The 24259-nt window shown below is 42.8% G+C and overlaps 1 long non-coding RNA gene across 1 annotated transcript in view; it reads left to right on the forward strand.

Moving 5' to 3' along the window:
- Positions 1-1011: 1011 nt before the first annotated feature.
- LOC115648575 overlaps positions 1012-24259 on the forward strand; it is an 80845-nt gene continuing 57597 nt past the window's right edge. Inside the window, exons 1-2 of the long non-coding RNA XR_003999602.1 lie at positions 1012-1117; positions 11121-11252. This is a non-coding gene — a long non-coding RNA (uncharacterized LOC115648575). The remainder of the gene's footprint in view (positions 1118-11120; positions 11253-24259) is intronic.

Genomic DNA, 24259 nt, shown 5'->3' on the forward strand with positions numbered 1-24259 from the left:
GCTCAGTGCTCTGTGTTCATGAAGCTTTTGTGACAAAGGCAAATTGAATGGAATGCAATAAAAGATCTGCTGGACATGGTGTTCTGCATTTCCTGCTCTGTTCTTTCATTAGGCAATATTGCCCTTCCTCATTATCCCCTACCAAGAAATCCATGTGGTGAGAGAGAAGTTTATGTGCAGTAACTGCCTATAACAACGCTAACTATGCTAGAGAGGAAATATCACTTAAAGCAGTCCACTCATTTTAAGGCCTGTCATGTTCATTGCTTAACCTCTGTACAGCCAACAGATTTTGTCTGAAGCCTACTGAAGCACCTCCAGCTTTGCAGTAGTCCCATTGCTATGCTAACAATTCATGTGCCGCCAGGCTTACAATCTCTTATAAGGGGAATCCCCCGTTCTTCAGTATTATATTTTAAGATCCAATTTGGAATTGGGTACCAGGAAAAAGTCTGTGGCCTTTAATTAAACCCTCCTTTGGGAGTGGGCTCCATGTAGGATGGTTCTCTAGGCATTCATGAGGGTGACATTGTTAGTTTTGGAAAGGAAGGAGCTCCATTTTTCTTTACTTTCTTGTAGCCTTTTTTGCATTTTGGGTATTTTATGAACTTTATTTGTGCACTTCCCCCTCCCCCCCCCTTGAAATTGACAGACAGAGGCCTGAGTAGGGAAGGCTCAATGGTGGATCTTAGTAAATAAGTAAACAATATGTTTTGCAGAGCTGCAGCTCAAGGCCAAGGTGACTTAGAGGCATAAAGGCCTAGTTTTCTTGTTTAACTGGGGTGCTGGATTTCAACAGTTAAGGCAAGGTGATGACTGCTAAATGCATAAACCTTTATTGGCATGAGTAGTAGCAGTGTGCACCTGATCCAGTGGCATTAGTGAGAAGGACTGTTAACCCCTGTAGTTGTGGGTTTTACTGTGTGTGTGTGTGTGTGTGTGTGTGTCTTACACTGCTACTAACACATGAACTGAATATCTGAGTGTAAGCAATTGCATATTTCAAATCACCACGTGTTATGCCTCTGAGTACTAAGAAATGTCTCGGATGGAAAAATAACAGCAGTTAAATTTTCCATGACATGTATTGCTTCAGCTGTATAAAGATACACTGCATGTGAGTATATGTATACAGAATGTTACAAAGTTGACCACTTGTATGCTGTTTAGAATATGCAAAAGACAATATATATTCTCCTTTGCATTATGTATATTGCGTCCTTTGCATCAGTTGAATATATACTGTAGTCAATTTCAGTAAGTTTGTGTATGTGTACAGAAAACTATTGCAAAATGAAACAATGTACATAACTGAAAGGGGAATAGAAATGGTTGTTACACTGAGTATTATAAATATAGTACGTGTGTGTGTGTGTGTGTGTGTGTGTGTGTGTATGTAATGCGTATGTATGCCCTTTTTTTGAAACATATATACCCAGATGCACAGTTAATGCATTTGTTATAAATGTGTACAGTAAGAAAGTACTAATTTAATAATTGCAGTTCAATAAAGGGTTAGAAATTCCTCCAACTAAGACTTTATCTCAGTGAACACACTTGTCCTTTTACACTGAAAAGATAAGCTCTTTTCTGGGTCATAAGTTATATCTCTTTTCCAAGAACATCACCTCCTGCATATCACATGATTATGGTTTGGTATCCAAATTCAACATTTTAAAGAGAGAGAGAGAGCGAGATCAAGAAGGAAGGAAATTTACCAGCAAACGAAGTAGTTGCTGCCTAAATATTTTCAGCGTTTTCATAAGCCAGTTTATTGCGTGCCAAGGCACACTGCTGAATAGGTGTCAAAAGTCCACTCAGAGTCAATCTAAAAATAACCTCCAAGTACATTCTGTGCCAGCTTTTTGTTGATTTTAGCAGTCCAATATGTTTCAAAACCTGAGCTGAATGTTCATTACATATGGTTGGTAGGATCTCAGACTGTCAGTGGAGAAGGCCAGAGTTCCAATTTCCTGACCCGAATTGTTTTCAGCAATGCTGCCATTGCAGGCAGGGTGGAAGGTACAGCTGCCAGACTTCTAACGCTCAAATGATGAAGAACGTAGCAAATATGTTTGGATTATAATAAATATACACACAATACAAGGAAAGAAAGAGCATTGAAATTAGGTCTGAAGAAATGGTTAGATGTATGGTGACTGCCAAAGAATTACCCAGTCTGTCTTTCCTATCTTTCGACAGGAGCAACTTAAACAAACCATGAGTCCAGTTCTCTGTAGTGCTGCAGTCCCTTCATGCTGTTCTGGAGGTATAAAGGGGCCACAAAGGAGGAAGGAAGCTTCAGACACAGAGTTAACAGAACAGTTTTAGACAGATCCCTCCTTGCATGCCCTCTGGTGTCAGGAGAGCTGTGTGTGTATATATATATTATGGCAGGGAGGGAGTGTGGGATTCTCAGCCATTCAAGTTGGCAATGCATAAATTTGCACCTTGCTGAGATTGATCTCACTTCCACTGGTAGGAAGGCAGTCCCTGGCAGACCTGGAATAAAAGTGCTGTAAAAGCTAAGAATGTGAACAAAGCAACTGTCAGTCAGGGCTCATGGGTGTATGTAGACATATGGGATTTACCCAGCTTTGTACAATGTTTAATATTGTGGAGGCAACATATTTTGCGATGGCTGGCAGACTTTTTTTATTAAGACTTTGCTAGTTCTCTCAGCCTAACAGCACCTTAAAAAGGTGGCGTGTCAGAGATCTATCAAGAATAGCAAGCAGTGTTGTGTAAAACCATGGGCTGAACAGCCAGTGGAGAAGGATCAGCAGGCATCTGTCCAGCCTGTCCTTCATTATTTTTGCCATCACATTCTGAAGTAATGAGAAGTGAGAAAAGAAGCATGAAAACTGTTCATAGGGTTGAGAATTGCTTTCCTGCCTCTTGCACTAAAATGCACTATGTTCCTCTGTTATAGTGTCATGTATGTTTGTTATGATTGGAAACTTGACTTTCCTAAATGATTGCATACATGACCCCAATGTTTTAAGTCCCACTGATGAACGACCAGACTGTCTGCAGACAAAATAAATATTTTAAATCAGGAAAGTTCTTTTCAAAGCCTGCTGACAACAAACTTTCAGTATATATCCATAAAGCATCTCACTCCTTGTGGGTGAGCAGAATATAAATAACTTTTTCAGTACAATGTCATGGTCGTGTCATGTAAGGAACCAGTTCACTCAGAATGGGCTTATTGTGGCTAAGTACACCATTGATTCATCCAAATATTATCCTCCTTACGTATATATATATATCTCTAAATGGAAAAAGGTGGTAAAAATACTCAGAATCTAATGAAAGTGTCCTGATCTCTATTTTATGGCATCTCTGTACCTAGAACATATTGTTTCTGAATAGTGTTTTAAATAAGGGCAATAAAACCAGAAAATCCCATTGTGCTAGCTAGGTACAAAGGTCTTGGTTGTAAAACATGAATATATCCATGAAAAGCAGGGACTATTCCAATTGGATATAAAGTAAAATTCCATATTCTATTAGGACAGAAAATTATACTTTAGGGATATCGGCGAGGTAACTCAGACTGCAAACTTACTCTTCTCTCCTCCCTCACTACAGAGCTTTACCTTAACCAAAATGTACCCAACCCCCATGCACTTAAATATTGCTAAGGTTAAGTTTTGGAACATAATGAGGGGGCAAAACGAGAATAAAGGAAAAAATTCCCTTTCGGGAAGTTTTGAAGGGATGCTGAATGTGGTTTTTTCAGCATAAATGTGTCATTTAGATCAGTTTTCTAGTTCAGCGAGTCTGACAGGACATGATCTAAAGCCCACGGAAATTAAGGGAAAGATTCCCATTGACATCAGTGAGCCCTGGATCAGGCCAATTAAGAATACTTTAAAAGTAATATAATGGACTGAATCAATGTGAAGTCAACTGGAAATGGACACTCATCCACCAAGAAGATAATCTCTCAAGTGAGGAAGGATTTAAAAATAAAGATAGAAAATGTCTATGCCCTCCATTTGTTTGATACTCCCACTTGTTGTGTCTTGTCTTGAATTCAATTGGGCAGCAACTTTTTTCTTGCTGAGTTTCCAGAGTGTCTATCACAATGGTGCCTCCAATCATGATTGGGGCCTTTGCCTACTACTATGATACAAACAAAAAGGTCAGTTTAAATGATTTTATGGAGCCCTATCAGTGAGACTTCTGTTAAATTGTGTTTATTATAGTGGTCCATACAGTACAATGTTGATCTTTTGGTTAAGGCATTAGATTAGGAGTCAGGAAATCTGCATTCAGTCCATGGATCAGGTACAGACTCTTCCTTTCTGACCTTCAGCAAATCTCTGTGTGCCTCAGTTCACCATCTGCAGAAGCTGAATAATAATATTTATCTTCCCCCTCCTTTGTCTGTTTTGTCTATTTAGATTTTAAGCTCTTCGGGGCAGCAACTGTCTCTGTTTTTGTTTATACACAGCAGCTAACATAATGAGGCTCTGATCTCAGCTGGGTTCTTTAGATGCTACTATAGAAACAAATAGTCATAATAAAACATTTCTCGACTACCAGTGCTTTTATGGCTACCCTTCTAATGCTTTTATAACCATTCTTAATTTGAGCTCACAATGTCTCTCTTCCCCTCCTTTCCCCTCCACATTATCTCTCATAAACACTGTCCTTTTCTGCCAAATGTGCTTGGGCCTTTCTTGGAAACCTCTCCTCCTCTGCTGTGGTGTTTGCTCGTTTCTTTATACAGAGAATTGAGAAGCATGCAATTAGTGAAAAGCAAGACAGACCTTGTCAGCTAACATTAGCTTTAGAATGCTCAACAGTCTCCTGATCAGGACTGAGACCATCATTTATTGTTAAATGATTACTGGAAGAAAACCAACAGGATGACTTCCCGGGTCCTTTCTCCCTCTCTCTTTCCACTGTAAACAACATTAATGGTTGTAACAGTGTATAATATCTGTTTCAATGGATAGTCTCCTTTTCCATAACCTTCACAATATTTGTTTAAATTCTGGCTATGATGGAATAAGGCTCTAGGGGCCTCAGGGACTGCACAAAGAAAGTTAACTATCTTTTAGAGAGAGAGCACCTTCCTAAGAGGATCACAATGTCTTGGTGCAATGTTCTGTTGGCAAAATCCCAGCTACATAGCTACATAATGCTATACTATCTCCCACCTAGTCTTTCTAGCATCATGCATGGGTGCATGAGACAGCATTCCTTTCCCCACAACAATACAAATAGGACAGACTAGAACTGAAATTATATTAAGCACAAATATTCTAAACATTTAGTGATTGTAAATGGTCTGTAGAATGCAGTAGAGAGGAGTTACACCATTCTCTGGGAACACAGAGATATTGTGCCTTAGGCTCTAGAGTTTCTCTGTGCTCCCAAGCAGGCAAGGAACATAGAAATTGTCAGACTGGATCAGACTCAAGGTTCATCTTGCCCCGTACTCTGACTCTGACAGTGGCTACAATCAGATGTTTCAGAGGAAGGTGTAAAAATCCCACAGTAGTCAGATGGGGGATAAAACTCCCTCACATTAGGTCTCATGCTCATTTCTTAGAGATAGGCTTAAACCCTGAAACATAAGGTTAAAGGGGTTCTCCACCTCTTTCTTTATGATAATTCTGGATATTCTTGATATCCACATACATGTCCAATCCCTTCTGATTCTTGCTAAGTTCTTGGCCTGAGGGATTTCTGGTAGAAATGAGTTCCATAGTCCAATTATGCATTATATGAAAAAAGTATTTCCTTTTGTCATTCTGAATTTGCTACCTTTTAGTTTCATTGGATGGCCTCTTTTTCTTGTGTTATGAGACAGGGAGAACAGACATTCCTATTCTATCGTCTCTGTACCATTCATTATTTTACATACCTTATTCATCTCCTTTCTAAGGTAAGCCATCACAATCTTTCCAATCTCTCTTCATCTGAGAGTTTTTTCCCATACTCTTGGCCATTCTCCAGACCTCTTCCAGCTCTGCAATATTCTTTTAGAAACATAGCCATTTTACAAACAGATTGACCAGTATGGCACACAGTATTCAAGGTCAGGCTGCACCATTGATTTATAAAAAAGTATGATCAGATTCTCCATCTTATTTTCCATCTCATTCCTTTTTCATCCTAACATCTTAGCTTTTTTTTTTTTTTTTTTTTTACCACAGCAGCACACTGAGCTGATTGTAAGCAGCTCAATAAAATGAGCCCAGGTCCCTTTCTTGAGTTGTAGGGGGGCATTCTACATCCTTCAGGAGGTGCAGCATGCACTTCCTGCTGTGGCCAGCTAGCTCATTGGCAAGTGCTGGGTGTGGGACGAGTGCCAGGGATAGGTCTCCTCACACACTATGTCCCCAATGACACGCCAAGCAAGAATAAGAGTCCAGGTGAGCATTCCTCCCAGAAGGCAAATGAAGCATGTAATTGGAAACATTTGCATGTAGCTCACACCTTCCTGGTTCTGTGATCACTAGATGTTCTTTCGCTAACTCAAGCTATACTGACAAGGTCTTGGCATGGGCAGCAAAAGCCAAATAAGAGAACTAAAGAAAAGAGACAGAACACAGTTACATAACACAGCTCAAACCAATCTTGTACATAAAACCCTCTCCTAAGATACCAGCTGTCTACAGACAAAGTTCACCAGATAATATAGCACACAGCCTTCAGAAAGGATTTTTCCACCCGATTCCTTATCAGCTAGTTCTGAAAGTGAACTTAGTGTTAGTGAAAGGTGCCAAATCAACAGCTGTGGGGACTGAAGTCCTCTCTTCACAGAACAGGTACACAGCATGGGCTGTTCGACTTCTTCACCACATGGCTCAGTCCAGAGGGAGCATTTCCAGCAGGAGGGAGTTCATTCTCTCTGCCAAGCTGACAGCTATATGGCCCTCATTACCATAATATCTGACTGACTCACAATCATTAATGGAATTTATCTTTATCTTTACAGCAGGCATCTCAGTGCCTATAACTCACCGGATACCAAGGCCTTTTCATCACTGCTGATCAAGGCTGCACTGACTCAAATTGCTGAAAGGCTCCTTATCCCTTTGGCCATTCAGTCCCCCAGCCCCTACTCTTATTTTGTTTTAATTCTTTCCAGGTTTGTTTCCTCCACCAGCCAATAGTACAGCAGAATCCATTTCAGTGAACATAGTTACAGTAGTAAAACACTGCCTATAGAGAAGTGGAAGGAAAATCCCCAATTACTCAGTTCACTTCAGTGGCCTGTCAATCCTCTGCTCTGAGCAACTTTTGTGCTGAAGATGCCAGTGGCCACCTATAAGGCCCCTTTTGCCCACACATACTCTGCTGCACACTGCCTGCAGTTCAGCTGTAGCCAGGGAGCTGATCTACCTGGGACTGCTCTCAGCCCCACTCTTTGCCCTGCACTTTAGTCACAGGACAAAGGAGCCAGCAACAGTAACAAGGGCTGCCAAGCACGCACAAGCTGTGCCAATAGGGCACAGATGAAAGTGCAGCAACAGGTCATGCTGATCTGCGAGGGTGTGTCAAATATCTGTGACTCTGGGCAGCACTTTGGCGATTAAAGAGCAGCCCAAGCGTTTCATATGTACATCAGCTCTGGGACTATTCCATGTGTGCCACATACTCACTGGATTCAGGACATCATGGTTTTATCCTCAGGCACATCTCTTCATGTGTATGTGAACAGCTCCTGCCTCCCTCTGGAAATACTGCCAGAGGCCAGGTTCACAATCCAGCACCACTGATTGCCAGGATTTACATTACCTGCTTCTCTTGGTGGCAGGTGTAATCAGTGAGGATGGTAGTATCAGCCAACTTTCTTCCTTATCTGACCACGGTGTGTGGCACCATGCTGCTGGTTATGCCGCTAGTTAAGCACGTGTCTGCTTGAGTGCTTTTAGATGGCACAGTTGCCTGTAATTTACAGTGTTTGAGTGCAGTCAAGCTCTGCCTTTTTTCCCCTTTGCATCCCATAGAACAGTGAGGCACTAAACATGTGCAGTTCTTCTGTCTGCCTCTCTCATGCACTCATAAACCCACATACTTTGCTGCTTCTTAATTTATGGGTTTTGGGCCATACTGGTGAGCAAGTGGTGGAAAAGCCTCTTTTCTCTACATAAATAGCTACCAGGATCTCTCCACATTGCACAGGAATGCATTGGAATTAGGCCTTGCTAATATGCCGGCCAGCTCTCTATGTCGTCAAGGGCAGGGGTTCTCCACCTTTTTCTTTCTGTGCCCCTCTCCTCCAACATGCCATAAAAATGCCACAGCCCCCTATGCCACAACAATAGTTTTTCAGTTGGTGAAATGCCAGGGCCAGCGTTAGGGGGTAGCAATCAGAGCAATTGCCCAGGGCCCCACGCCACAGGGAGTCCTGCTAAGCCCAACTGCTCGGGCTTCTGCTTCAGGGCTGGTGCAAGGATGTTTCGTGCCCTTGGCTAAACTTCCACCTTGCGCCCCACAACCCCCTGCTCCCCTGACCTGAGGGGCGGCCCCCCCACAGCAGCTCCCCCCTTCACCCTGAGGCGCCCCCTTGTGGCAGCCCCTCATCCCCCACCCTCCACCCTGAGGCACCCTTCCCACCTCAGCTCACCCCTGCTCCGCGCACGAGCATTCCAAGCACGTCATCGCTGCTTCACTTCTCCCGCCTCCCAGGCTTGCAGCGCCAATCAGCTTAGGTGCCGCAAGCCTAAGAGGTGGGAGAAGTGACGCAGCCACGGTGTGCTCGGAGAGAAGGCGGGGCAGGGGTGAGCTGGGGTGGAGAGTTCCCCTGCGCGCCCCCCGCCACTTACTGCAGGCAGCCCTCCCAGAACTCCCCTGCCCCAGCTCCCTCTGCCTAAATGCTGGCAGTGACTGGGGCAGACAAAGATCTGGCTGCCACTGTTGCTGCTGAAGAAAATGGCACCCCCCCAAATCCCAGTATCCTAGGCTACCGCCTAGGTCACCTAAATGGTTGCACCGGCCCTGTTCGGCTTCATCCCTGGGCAGCGGGGCTCAGCATGTGGCTTTCTGCCCTGGACCCCAGTGAATCTAACGCTGACCCTGGTCTTTCATTTATTTTGGTGGACCCCCTGAAACCTGCTCGCAGCCTCCCCAGTGGGTCCTAGACTCCTGGTTGAGAACCCCTGCTTAAGGGGATGTGGTCTAGGATGGTATTCACTGCTTAGTATGTATGTTTCCATCAGTTCAAACCCTAGACTGAAGATGGTCCGAGCCTTCTCAAAGAAGTAGCTAGGTATCTCCCAGCTTTGTGCTTTGGCTTTCCCCTGTGAATCCCCATTTGGCAGAAGATACACTGGACTGCCACACTAAAGCTAACCTTTCCAGAGCAAAATTTTACCCTAATAACCGATCACTATAAAATATAATTGCCTGGTATTTAGCAGTAATATGGGTAAATTGCTAAGGTAAATCATGTCTAAATTTGGCTGCAGTAATCAAGTTTTTCTCTGATGCCTACAGTCTGCAACTGTGAAATGTATTACTAACTAAAGCTTCTTGTGGGATGAGTCCCAACTGGATTTTTGTGTTCTATTTCAAGCTTTTTGCAAGCCTGCCTGTCCCAAAATGCTCTCATTTATTACTACTGACAGTTCTTCAGAGCCAGCCTTCATTATAAGAGGATGCCTGTGTGATGCTTTTGTGGGTTTTTCACATTATATGTAAGCCTTGCATAAACTTTCCCTATTGCTCACTCCAGGAGGGGAGGGAGAGGAAATTACTTTCTGCAAGACACCCTAACCCTCTAGCAGATGGGACCAGATGGAGGAAAATGATAGCCTAATCCTTCCTCCTTCCCATTTCTGGGAGCCTGGGGTCTTGTACTTGCATCAGGCCCTAAAGATATTAAAACTGTCTGCCTGGTTGTCTATTAGTCTTAAAGGTGCCACAGGACTCTCTTTTGCTTTTTATAGAATTAACAAAGCATTCAGTATTGAGGCTGTCAGTCTCTTTTTATGACATGCTTATATTCCAGTTTAACAGGCTTGTAAACTCTATGTTGGATTTTCCCCCAGTCTCGTATAACATATAACAGCCTACTACTGCTGCCAGCTAATGGAGTTAGTCAAGTGGTCTGTGTTTTGGAGCTAAAGGTCATGGCTTGTTACCTGCTCAAGAACTATAGTGGACATCATCATTATACCAGCAGTGAAAAGCCCCAGCTCACAGTGACTTTTCTAATTTGTGTCTATTTATTGTAGATTCTGCTCAGGAGCAATATACATCTCATTGTTGTGAGTGTCCCAGCAGGGGAAAGCCATCATCCAATCCCTGTTTCATCATATGCCAATAAAATACAAACAATTAATGACATAATTGTCATTCTAAGAAACAGCACACACCAACAATGAACCATCACAATGCAAGTTCATTTATTTTATGGTCAGATGAGTAGCCATGCATCACACATCATCTCATTAATTGCCAATGCAATCAGCAAAAACATCTTTTTGAAAAAGAAAGCAAACACCACTTCATTATTTACAGCAAGTATAATGTACGTAACTTGATAGAAATTAAGTTCTAAACAGTTTTCTAATGTCGATGCTATTTTGTAAGTATTTCATTAATACACAAGGCCTTAAACTCTGAGGCTGTACTGGTAATAGGGACAAATGTTAACTGTGTTATATGGAATAGTATATCTGTTCTTATGTGTGCAGCATGTTAATAACTATGAACTTATAAAATTTCTCTCTTTTCTGTTGACGAAGAATAGTGAATCAGACTTTGTGTTCATTGGCTCTGTGAAGCAGTGGGACTTTATCCAGTGTTACATCAATTAAAAACTAACAAATTCTTCATGGTCATTTTACAAGAAGATTAACAGTAGACGTTTGTGAACAGTACCAAAATAGTGCTCTCTTTAAGTAGGAAAACACAGGACCAAATTCAAATAGTATAACTCCATTGAAATCCACAGAATTATACAAGGGATGAATTTGGCCTGTATGTGTCTGTGTGTCTCAGAGTGGAACAGGAATCTAATGCAGTCCAGGTGTGATGGATGGCAGATTGCAATGCCTGATGGGTACAGGACACAAAGCACCTAGAATTTTTAATGTCACATGCCGACTCATACTTTACTTGCTATCTTATTTACCTGCCCTTTTTAGATTCCATCTTGGACTCAATGAACACCACAAGACTAACAAGACTTTGCCGATTTGTAGGCCTTGATTTACCGGAGAACAATACAGAGCCTCAGAGGAAAAGTTATAGTTGCATACTTCATCATTCTACTTAAGGTAAGGCTACTTTATTCAAAATGCAGGGAAATTAGTTCAAGAAAAGCCACAAAATGTTAACAAAGATGAAGGAGAAGGGCAGCACTTGTCACTTAATATATTTCATCTACTGTCACAACCCTAAAGAAAATTTGCTTCAAGCAAGATTAGCTGGAGCTGTGATGGGGCAGTGACGCAGAAAATAAATAGGTAAGTTGGGCACTCCTATTCCACAGATCAACTTGATTGAGCCAGTGAGATCCTTATCTGAATCTGCTGGAAATGGAAGAATGATTGCAGGAACTGGATGAGGTATTTTTCCTGTGGAAAAAATTCTGTGTGTGAACTCTTTATCCGTACCTGAATTTTGGAACTTAATTCCAATGTACAATTGGGGTTAGTGCAGATGAACTGTGGAGGCAACAGAGTGTGAGTGCCATGAAAACAAACTAGAACCACTAAAACTTAACACTGAACACATTTATATCATGATTAAGATTTCATAATACATGGCAAGGCCCCAAATTGCACAGGGAAACATATCTTGACAATGGAGAGGCCTCAGATTCCAGTACACAATAAAAGAGACAAAGAGAGGTTTGACTTTATATTTGTAAAGGCACTCACCCTCTATGTGTTGCAGGGTTTGCAAAGTGAGTGGCAATGGAGGTTATTAAAATCTGTGGCTAGCCTGATGGGTGAGTTATTAGTTTAGCTTCATATACCATGGTGGGGGATCTGAGCATATTATCAGCCTGGGCATTCCTGTTATGGGGTTGATATTCTCCTGGAACAGGTAATAGGAATAAGGAAGGAATATTTTGTGGCATCTCTGGACAAATTCCCTAGTGCCAAGTAGCATGTGGAAAAAAATCAGCTTTGGAGAAATCCAATTGCTCTAATTTCCTAGGTTCAGGTAAAATGCTATAACTACATAAGATGAGAAATGAATATAGCAGCAAAAGTAGGCCAGAAAGAATGGAAATTGTGGAACCAAAATAATGTAGCTTGTCTGGGAAGTTGAGCCTGGGCCTACAGGTGTGTGCTCAGTCCATCCCTACATGGTGCCCCTGGCCTGTGGTGTTCCCTTTGATGTTCAGAGCTCTAGGGCTGGGGTTTAGTGGCAATAAAGCCATACTTTTTAAAAAATAGTAAGATTATAGAATGGGATGAGAGTAATGAAAACTTCATGGAAAGAAGCAGAAGCTTCCACATAGGGGAGACAAGGAGGGAGATATTTAACAACATGTAAGGCCACTAGAGCTGAATCCTGATCTAGATTAGCTAATTTTCTCTTACAGAACATAGAAGCTTCTAAAAAGACCAGGAGAGGTCAGAAATTTGCATGCACTCTTGTTACCTAGTTTACCATTGCAGGACCATAATGTTCTTTGTGGCTTTTTTATGGTGTGGTGTCTCATCACAGTGTTATGCTTTATATTTATTTCCACTAGTGAAGCTTTGAGTACATAGTTTCCACACAACAAAAGCATACTTTGGGTAAAGTTCAAGGCATTCCTTGTATCATTCAAATAAGCCTGGCTGTTGGTAGTACAAGCGTTATCCATTTCAATGTACTGATTTAAATAAAAATATTCAGTATTTGAAAACATGCAGCTTCCAAACTTGAGTAAAAGGCGGCATCCTGAACCCTCTCTTTTGTGGAAGACTATTATCTGAATGGTTCTTTTTCAAGGAATCATTATGAAAAGTGAGACCAAAGGAGCCAGATAAGATTTGTGCCCTCTCTGTGTGAAAGAGGAAGGTGAAACCCATGCTCTAGGACAGAAGGAGGAGCCTCATTGTCATTTTCTAATGTATTGTCTGTTAAGCACCAGCCATGTGCTCAGCATTGTACAGGGTAAACAGCAAGACACTGTCAGGCTAACACTATCTCTTACGGAGACGGAGGAGGCTTCTGTTGTCTGGTTTGGGCTGGCACCAGTTACAAACAGTGCCAGCCAGCATTGTTCAGGTTTGGTCACTATCTATAATCCTCCTGCTTAATGCCAGTGATGTGATAATAGGTCCCAACATAGAAAATATTGCATCAAAGAGAAACATGTTAATAATGATAGAAGCCTTTGAAAAGAGACAGAGTGGAAGTTTTCACTTGGCACCCACTAAGCTCACGTCTGTACAGGCATCACTAGATCAGACCAACATCTTCTCCCTTTTTCTTTCTAATGTCTCTCTGGCACAATTGCTATTGTTATTATTTCTTAAGAATATAAGAACGGCCATACTGGATCAGACCAAAGGTCCTTCTAGCCCAATATCCTATGTACCAACAGCGGCCAATGCCAGGTGCCCCAGAGGGAATGAAAAGAACAGGTCATCATCAAGTGATCCATGCCCTGTCGCCCATTCCCAGCTTCTGGCAGACAAAGGCTAGGGACACCATTCCTGCCCACCCTGGCTAATAGCCATCGATGGACCTGTCCTGCACAAATTTATCTAGTTCTTTTTTAAACCTTGTTATAGGCTTGGCCTTCACAATATCCTCTGGCAAGGAGTTCCACAGGTTGACTCTGCATTGTGTGAAAAAATACTTCCTTTTGTTTGTTTTAAACCTGCTGCCTATTAATTTCATTTGGTGTCCCCTAGCTCTTGTGTTATGAGAAGGAATAAATAACACTTCCTTATTTATTTTCTCCACACCAGTCATGATTTTATAGATCTCGATCATATCCATCCTTAGTCATCTCTTTTCCAAGCTGAAAAGTCCCAGTTTTATTAATCTCTCCTTATATGACAGATGTTCCATACCCCTAATCACTTTTGTTACCCTTTTCTGAACCTTTTCCAATTCCAATATACTGTATCTTTTTTGAGATGAGGTGACCACATCTGCACGTAGTATTCAAGATGTGAGTGTACCATGGATTTATATAGAGAAAATATGATATTTTCTGTCTTATTATCTATCCCTTTCTTAATGATTCCCAACATTCTGTTGCTTTTTTGACTGCCACTGCACACTGAGTGGATGTTTTCTGAGAACTATCCACAATGACTCCAAGATCTCTTTCTTGAGTGGTAAGAGCTTATTTAGACCCCATAATTTTATATGTATAGTTGGGATCATGTTTTCCAATGTGCATTACTTTGCATTTATCAACACTGGGCAACAAAATGGCAGATGAAATTCAATCACCCAGTTTTGAGAGATCCTTCTGTAGCTCTTCATAGTCTGTCTGGGACTTAATTATCTTGAGTACTTTTGTATCATCTGCAAATGTCACCTCATTGTTTATCCCTTTTTCCAGATCATTTATGAATATGTTGAATAGGACTGGGCTCAGTACAGACCCCTAGGGGACACCACTATTTACCTCTCTCCATTCTGAAAACTGACGGTTTATTTCTACGCTTTGTTTCCTGTCTTTTAACTGGTTACCAAGCCATAAGAAGATCTTCCCAGTTATCCCATAACAGCTTACCTTGCTTAAGAACCTGTGGTGAAGGACCTTGTCAAAGGATTTCTGAAAATCTAAATACACTATATCCACTGGATCCCTCTTGTCCACATGCTTGTTGACCCCCTCAAAGAATTCTAGTATGGTGAGGTATGATTTCCCTTTACAAAAGCCATGTTGACTCTTCCCTCAACAAATTATGTTAATCTATATGTCTAACAACTTTGTTTTTTACTAGTGTTTCAATCAGTTTGCCTGGTACTGAAGTCAGGTTTAAAGGCCTGTAATTGCCAGGATCACCTCTGGAGCCCTTTTTAAAAATTGTCATCACATTAGCTATCCTCCAGTCATTTGGTACAGAAGCTGATTTAAATGATAGGTTACAGACTACAGTTAGTAGTTCTGCAATTTCACATTTGAGTTCCTTCAGAACTCTTGGGTGAATAACATCTGGTCCTAGTGTCTTATTACTGTTTAGTTTATCAGTTTGTTCCAAAACCTCCTCTAATGACACCTCACCTTAACAGTAGAAATGGTCAGGTGATGAGATTCCATTTTTGCAAAAAGATTCTAAACTTTTCATTTCCACTTTTTGAAAAAAAATTCATTTTTTAACACTATTTTCTGACCAGCTTTTTTTTCTGGTAATACCAAATGTGCCAGGTGCTGTATAAACTCAAAAGGATGCACAGTGCCTTCCTCAAAGAGCTTACAGTCTAGAAAGACAAAGCAGACAGAGAAATGGGTTGTAAGGGAAAAGAGAACAACAATCAAGTAAGGAGGCTGGAGAGATTAGCACATGCCCCAGTGACATCAAGTTCTAAGTCCACCTTTACATACACAACCTTTCTGAGTTACTTTGTAACCCCCTTTCGTTATAGCTGAGGATCAGGGACTACATTCCTACTCTGAGAAGGTTGAATCCTGTTCCCATTGCCCAGGTTAGGTACCCAGACTAGATGCTGATTGGTTTCTTCAGTGTTTGTGGGGGTGAGCTTTGGGAAGGTTACACTATAATTTCAGGGCTGCATATGCTCCTAGAGCCACTGGGCCCCCTTCACAGAGGGAAGTGCCTGACCAATCCCGGGGTCTCCTCCCTAAACCCCAAATCTTCCTTCTCTATTAATGCACAGGGAGCCCCTTTGCAGCACACCACAGCAGTGTAGTATCAATCACTGGTAAATCTGGCTATGTTAAACTAGGCTGTGCCATTATAGACAATAATAGGAGAAGAATCAAATGCACATGAATTCATCTTATTGTGGACCTTGAGAAGTAACTTTTAGAGTTGTAATTTATACAATTAATATGAAGCTAGAGTTTGATGAATCAAAGGCATAGGCTCACAATTCATTTTGGAAGATACCAGTAGAACATTATATAGACTCAAAAGTTCAGAATTCTTTACATTTATATGTCACATGCCAAAACAGCTGTTAATCTTACAGGAAGTCTCTTGCTAGGTTATAAACCCAGGAATACCTTTAACAAGAATACCTGAAATGTACAAAGGATCACTCACCTCACAAAGAAACAGGAAGTAATTGCAAGATGTCCGAGGAGGGACTTGTTTTAAAGAAGGTAAAGGGAACATGATGTTTTAGGTGACTAATGTTTTATTGTGCCCTTGTACAAACATAATAACATTACAGAGTGTACAGTAAACCAGTCAGTTCACTAGTTTAAAGTGAACTGATATGTTCTCCCAAAATGCATGTGTGAAAGCCAGATACAAGGGAAAACTGACAAGTGAACTTTTCCATTATTTTTGAGAGTAAAATAGTAGTTGATACAAGGAAATTAATACATTCAGGATAAAATAGGGACAATGACTGAGTATAGAGTATGATTTTTTATATAATAATTTTAAAGTATTTTGCAATCCTGACTCTTTAAAATTCTTCCTGCCCTTCCAGGGTGAATTATATTGTGTAATACTGAGTGCCTGTGGGAAATACACTTTGCTGCAGACAGGAGGAATTTTAAAGGGCCAGACTGTGAATGTACATTGTGCTCTAAAACCACTTAGAAGACAAGATCTTTGCCTTGAAGCATTTACGGTCTAATTCAGACACATAAAATACACACTTCCAATGCAAAGAGATGCAGGTACAAAAATGTACCTGAGTGTATGAAATAAATGTGTGTTAAGGAGGAATTTGAAGGATAAAAGGAAAGTTACTTGGTGCATGAGAAAAAGGGAGATCGTTCCAGGTATAAGTAAAAACATGGCGGAAGTGCAAACACAACATCAGGAAGAGGACACACAGGAGCAATTATCCAGAAGGTAGGGCTATATAGCAAGCAAGATGGTGGGTAACCAGAAATGAAAATAGGGGTGTAGCCAGGGACAGAGTTGTGCAGACAAAAGGCTTACACTTTTTATAGAAAAGGTAAAGGAGCCAGAGGAGAGATGTAGAGAGGAGGCGAAAGTGGCCAGATGACATGACCAGATTTTTATAATGGGGATGGAGAGGAAAATGAACATTTTAAATACGTTGTGGGGGGGGGTCTCAAGACTGTTTGAAATGGCAATGGGGCATCAGAATAGATGCTGGAAGGACAGTCAGAGATATGAAACTGGACAATCGGGTGAGGCTGATGGTAGAGAGAGAATTTGTGAGTCATCATACAGGTAATAGCTGAAATTAATGGAGCAGATGAAGTCACTCAGACATGTTTAGAAGGGAACCTCTAGTACATCTTCCTCCTCTAGTACATCCTCCTTGACCTCTCAGTTGCTTTGACCAACCTTACGTCTTGAAATCTTGTCCTTCCTCAGTTTTAAAGCCTATCCTCTTCCTACCTCTGATTATTCCTTCAGTGTCTTCTTGATAGATCCTCCTCTTCCTCCTTCCCATTTTGTGTGTGATTTCCACAGGGCTCTACCCTTACCCCCTCCTCTTTTCCCACCAAACTCTCCTTCTGGGTGACCTTATCTGTTTACATGGCTCCAGCTGCAGTCTTTACACTGACTCAAAATCTCTCTCTCTATTCCAGACACGTCTCCCAAACCTCAGCCTCTCTAACCTCTCCTCATGGATGTCTTCCCATTAACTTAAGCCAGGGATTCTCAAACTGGGGGTCATAATCCCTTGGGGATTTGCAAGGTGGTTACATGGAGGTCATGAGCCAGGCCATGTGTAGGACTGATAGCCCCAATTCCCCATTAAATTAAATTAAATTAAATTAAAACCCTATTTTTTATTTATAAGGGGGGTCACACTCAGAGGCTTCCTGTGTGAAAGGGGTCACCAATACAAAAAGTTTGAGAACCACTGACCTAAGCTCGCCATGATTGTTTTTCTTCCCATTCACTCCATATCCCCCTATTTGTCTTTGGCTGTTGACAAAACCATCCCTGTTACTCAAGCCAGTGACCCAGGTGTCATCCTTTGGTTCTGTCTTCCCTCTAGCTTCACATGTCCAGATTGTGTCCAGGTTTTGTTGCTTCTTCCTTCACAACATTTACAAGGTAGAAACATTTCTTTCATGGGTGGTGAGTGGACCCTAGCTTTGGGGTGGCTAACCCATGGCTCCGCCCCTTATGCCTCCCTGTCCCCCCTTGAAGCTGGAGGCCCAAGACCCCCTGCCCCCCTGCAGCTGGAATAACAAGCTCCCCTCCCCCCGGAGGAGCCCCATGTGCCCCATTCCCTTTACTGGAGGAGCCCTAGGCTGGCCAAAGCTTGGGTGTCAAGCTCCCCGCCCCTGCACCTGCCCAAAGGAACCCTGAGCCCCTCCCCACATTTGCCTGGAGGAGCCCTGGGCTATCCACAGCCGCTCCGCACCTCCCCTCCTCTCCCCAGACCCCAAGCTGCCCAGCAAACGCCACAGCGTGACAGTGTCTCTCCTCGAAAAAGAGCCTGCGCTTGTGATATGCCCCCTGCGGGTTCCAGAGTCGCTGAGGAGGCAGTATCTGCTACTCCAGAGAGATTACTGTTGAACCGGGGAAGCCAAATACCACATATTGACTCCTCACTGCCCCAGAACCTGCATGGGGCATAACAGAGCAAAAACTTCCCCTGCCAACCCCGCAATCAGGCATTCAGTTGTAGTGGCAGCTCCAGGGGAGGCTCCTGTTGTACCTGCCACCCATGATTTCTTTCTGTCTTCACTGCCAAAATTCTTGTCCAGCTCTTCATCTCCTGTCTTGACAACTGTATCCTCCTATTTCTCCCTGGCCTTTCTGGCACACATCACATCCCTCTCAGGACATGAGGTGTAGAGGGGAGGGGAGAATAAAGGTGACTTTACACCACCTTTATGTCTCCCCAGTCCTGTGGCCATCCATGCTGTGACCCTAGATGCAAATTTGAGCTGAGGCCTGCTTTAATTTTCTCCCGGCTGCCAATGGCCAGAAGCGATTGTTCCACCACACAGGGATAACCCGAGTGCAGTTGTATCCCAACCCTGCCTCTTCATGCATCCACATCCCCTTACAAAGGGCTAAAAAGGGGGTAGCACAGAGCCCACTATGCTGACTTTGCCACCTGAGTATTCCCCCAAACTGGGAGAAATTCTCATTTAGCTTGTTAAGCTGGCTCTTTGGCGTACTGGTACCATCAGAGCAGCACTAACAGACTGGAACTGCATCGAGGCTCTGGCCCATTATGTTTAGTGAATGACATAGGCTGTTCTGAATGATGTCTGTGTGTATTATATATATTATTACTATAATATATATATTAGCTGCTGCCCTAAAGGCCATCTTTAGGGCAGGAGTTCTTTTATTTTATGTTTTTACCGCCCCCAGCACAATAGAACCCAGTCTTGATCGACCTGTAATGCAATTCCTACAACAAGTACTACTAGAGTATTTGGTTAATAGGCGATAGCCGGAATAACAGAAATGCAGAAGACATGTTTGACTGGAACTGGACAAGGCACTAGTGGTCTTGTGGGTTGAGAAGGATCCGATTAGTAAATGTGTAATAAAGCTTTATACCTTAGAAAAATACTCCTTCCTGCTGCTCCACCCCAGATGGGATAACTTCTCTTACAATGTCTTGAGAATTTAGAAAATTTTAGGGACACACTGATCTTTTGGAAGGAAATAAGAAACATTTGCTGTGTGCTCTGCCTGGGCATGCTGGAGTTTTTTCATTAACTGTTGGATACAAGGAAGTCTTTGTTTAGGGACAGCAGGATACATGTTTAGTCTATGGAGTCCTTTATGGTTATTCTTGTAGGGAAGTCTAGATTAACAAAACACTTCATCTACCTTGGCTTTTGAAATAAAGGAAAAACCAATATGGTTCCAGCTGGCATCACGTCAGAAGAACTCCCCCACTGTTAGTACTTGAGCCTGAGTGGCATTTATTAGTTTTACAGCCGAGAAGAACATTGACCATTTTGTAGAAAGTCTAGATGGCAAATTCACACAGAGGAAACTGTCCTGGATACATTGCTATCACTATTAATGAAAGAAGGGTTACTATATAAGAAGAAAACTCTTTTGATTTTGCACACCTTTGACATAATCTGATCGAGTCATTCACTGTGTCTAGCACAGGCGCCAACTCTTCAAAATGCTATGGGGGGCTTGACCCCTGGCTCTGCCCCAGACCTTCCCGCATCCCTTCTCCCAAGGCCTCACCCCCACCCACCTCTTCCCACCCCCGTCCTACCTCTTCTGGGATTTCCTCTATATTTTGTACAGTGTTGAGAGCATGGTGCTCATTAAATAAGGAGCCTGGAAGAATTAATTGCAGTGCAACTTTTCGGGGACTGGGATGGCTCAGGGGATGTCTACACTGCATTGTAAACCTGAGTCTGTGGGACCTGGGCTTGTGGACTCAGTGTTTCCAAGCCTGTGCTTGAACATTCACACTGCATTGTAAACCTGGGCTTACAATTGCTGGACCCTGATTTCATAACCATGCTAATGCATCCATATTGTACTATGCAGACCTTCTGACTCAGGTCTGCAGCTTGAACTGCGTCCACACTGCAAAATGACAGGTTTGGACCTAAGTCTCAGTGGGATTTTAGTCTGATCCAGGGTCCTAGGGACCTGACCCCCTAGTGCTTGCTGATCCGAGTCAGACTAATTTGTGGGTGGATGGAAGGGGTGGTTGGGGGTAAACCTGAGTCAGACTCTGGGCTTACTGTTCGATGTAGACATACGCTAAATGAACTCCATCTCAGACTACAACTTAAGGACACCCATAAAGCTTAGACAGTAATTTATTAAAAAGATGAAAAGGTCTTTCCCAAGTATTTCTCTTTCATAGAGTAGCCTTCATATGCATGTGCCATCTGAAAGAGGATGAGTTCAGCTTTTGCAGGTTTGTGAAGGAAGGCCAGGGCTTTTAGGCCGGAATGATCCTTAGAGTACATCTACATTGAAATAAAAGGCCTGTAACTAAGCCTGGTTCCAAAATAGAACAGAAAATTGAAATATCAACAAATACACAAAATTTCAATGAGAAATGTTAAAACAAACAATGTTGGTTTTTTTGAGTAAATCAGCCAAAATTTGTTTTGACAAAATTGTCACTTAGTTTCTTTTTTAAAACCAAAATGACATTTTATGATGGAAAAAATGAAAAATTGTTGCTTTGTTTCTAAATAGCAATTAAAAATGACAATTATTGTTAGGAAAATTTTGAATATATTCATCAGAATCAACAATTTCTTCTGAAAAATTTCATTTTCAATCAAACTGTATTTTCCAGCAGGAATACTTTCCAAGTGATAAATGTTGAGCAGCTCTAGCAATAATATTCATCTTCTTACTATTACTGATGGAGCATTCAAAAGTGTATTAGCTGCATTACAGACAATAACAACAAAAAGACATCTGCTGCTGGCTTGAAGAACACAAAATGTAAATATTAGACAAGTGCAACAAACATGGAAATGAACACAGAGGGTAGAGAGGATGAGTGCCATGCTTAATTTGTGCCAGGGCTTGCCAGGGCTGACCCCCAGCACCTCTAGCTTGGCAGTTCATAGCCCTGGCAGCTTGCTGCATCAGTTATGTATGTAAAAAATTTGCTTGAGCCGTGGCACCTAATTGCTTGAGCACTAGATGAGGGTCCCGGAGAGGTCATCTAGTCCAGTTCCCTGCACTCAAGGCAGGACTAAGTAATATCTAGACCATCCTTGACAGGTGTTTGTCCAGCCTGCTCTTAAAAAACATAGAATAGAATATGAGGGTTGGAAGGGACCTCAGGAGGTCATCTAGTCCAACCCCCTGCTCAAAGCAGGACCAATTCCCAACTAAATCATCCCAGCCAAGGCTTTGTCAAGCCTGACCTTAAAAACCTCTAAGGGTATGTCTACACTATGGAACTACTCCAATTTTACAGAATTCAATTTTTGGCAACAGATTGTATAAAGTCGAGTGCATGCATCCACACTAAGCACATTAATTGGTGGTGTGCGTCCATAGTGCCAAAGCTAGCATTGACTTCCAGAGAGTTGCACTGTGGATAGCTATCCCATAGTTCCCACAGTCTCCCCCACCCATTGGAATTCTGGGTTGGGATCCCAATGCCTGATGGGGGCAAAAAACATTGTCACGGCTGGTTCTGAGTATATGTCATCAGGGCCCCTTCTCCCTCCCTCCATCTATGAAAGCAAGGGTAGACAATCATTTCATGCCTTTTTTCCTGGGTTACCTGTGCAGACGCCATATCATGGCAAGCATGGAGCCCATTCAGCTGACCATCAACATATATCTCCTGGGTGCTGGCAGGCATAGGACTGCATTGCTACACAGCAGCAGTTCATTGCCTTTTGGCAGCAGATTGTGCATTACGCCTGGTAGCCATCATCATCATACTCCTGGGTGCTCTTTATCCAACCTCGGTGAGTTGGTCAGGAGCATCTGGGCAGACATAGGAGTGACTCAGCCAGGTCATTCACATCTGCCAAGCACCCAGAAGGTGATGATGGCAAGCAGTCGTACTGCATCATCTCCTGGTGAGTACCCAGGAGATGATGATGGCTAGCAGTCGTAATGCAGCATCTTCTGCCGAGCACCCAGGAGATGACAATGGCTAGCAGTCGCACTGCACTGTCTGCTGCCAGCCTAAGAAGTAAAAGATAGATGGAGCAGATCAAAACAAGAAATAGACCAGATTTGTTTTGTATTCATTTGCTCCCCCCTCTCTCCATGAAATCAATGACCTGCTAAACCCAGGGTTTTGAGTTCAATCTTGGAGGGGGCCATTCTGTGCGACAGTTGTTTGTGTTTATCCTTGATGCAAAGCCACCCCCTTTGTTGATTTTAATTCCCTGTGAGCCATGTTGTTAGTCACCCCTCCCCAAAGCAACGACAAACAATCAATTTGTGCCTTTTTTTAGTGCAGATGCCATACCACGGCAAGCATGAGTCCACTCATCTCAGCGCAGCAGTCATGAACATTGTAAACACCTCACACATTATCGTGTAGCTTATGCAGAACAAGAACCTGAAAAACCAGGCAAGGAGGAGGTGACGGCAGCGCAGTGATGAGAGTGATGAGGACATGGACACAGAATTCTCTCAAAGGGCGGGCCCCGGCGCTTTGGAGATCATGCTGTTATGGGGCAAGTTTATGCCGTGGAACACTGATTCTAGGCTCGGGAAACAAGCACAGACTGGTGAGACCGCATAATATTGCAGGTGTGGGACGATTCCCAGTGGCTGCAAAACTTTCGCATGCATAAGGGCACTTTCCTGGAACTTTGTGACTTGCTTTCCCCTGCCCTGAAGCACCAGAATACCATGATGAGAGTGGCCCTCACAGTTGAGAAGCGAGTGGCAATAGCCCTGTGGAAGCTTGCAATGCCAGACAGCTACCGGTCAGTCGAGAATCAATTTGGAGTGGGCAAATCTACTGTGGGGGCTGCTGTGATGCAAGTAACCAAAGCAATCACTGAGCTGCTGCTGCTTCTACCAAAGGTAGTGACTCTGGGAAATGTGCAGTTCATAGTAGATGGCTTTGCTGCAATGGGATTCCCTAACTGTGATGGGGCGATAGATGGAACCCATATCCCTATCTTAGCTCCGGAGCACCAGGGCAGCCAGTACATAAACCACAAGGGGTACTTTTCAATGGTGCTGCAAACACTGGTGGATCACAAGGGACCTTTCACCAACATCCACGTGGGATGGCCAGAAAGGGTTCATGATGCTCGCGTGTTCAGGAACATTACTCTGTTTAAATGGCTGCAGCAAGAGATTTACTTCCCAGAACAGAAAATAACAGTTGGGGATGTTGACATGCCTATAGTTATCCTTGGGAACCCAGCCTATCCCTTAATGCCATGGCTCATGAAGCCATACACAGGCAACCTGGACAGTAGTCAGGAGCTGTTCAACTATAGGCTGAGCAAGTGCAGAATGGTGGTAGAATGTGCATTTGGATGTTTAAAGGGACGCTGACGCACATTACTGACTCGTTCAGACCTCAGCGAAACCAATATTCCCATTGTTATTGCTGCTTGCTGTGTGCTTCACAATCTCTGTGGGAGTAAAGGAGAGACATTTATGGCAAGGTGGGAGGTTGAGGCAAATCACCTGTCAGCCGATTACACACAGCCAGAAATCAGGGAGATTAGAAGAGCACACCAGGAAGTGCTGTGCATTAGAGAAGCTTTGTAAACCAGTTTAATTAC

Source organism: Gopherus evgoodei, chromosome 3, assembly GCF_007399415.2.
Source record: "Gopherus evgoodei ecotype Sinaloan lineage chromosome 3, rGopEvg1_v1.p, whole genome shotgun sequence".
Lineage (NCBI taxonomy): Eukaryota > Metazoa > Chordata > Testudines > Testudinidae > Gopherus > Gopherus evgoodei.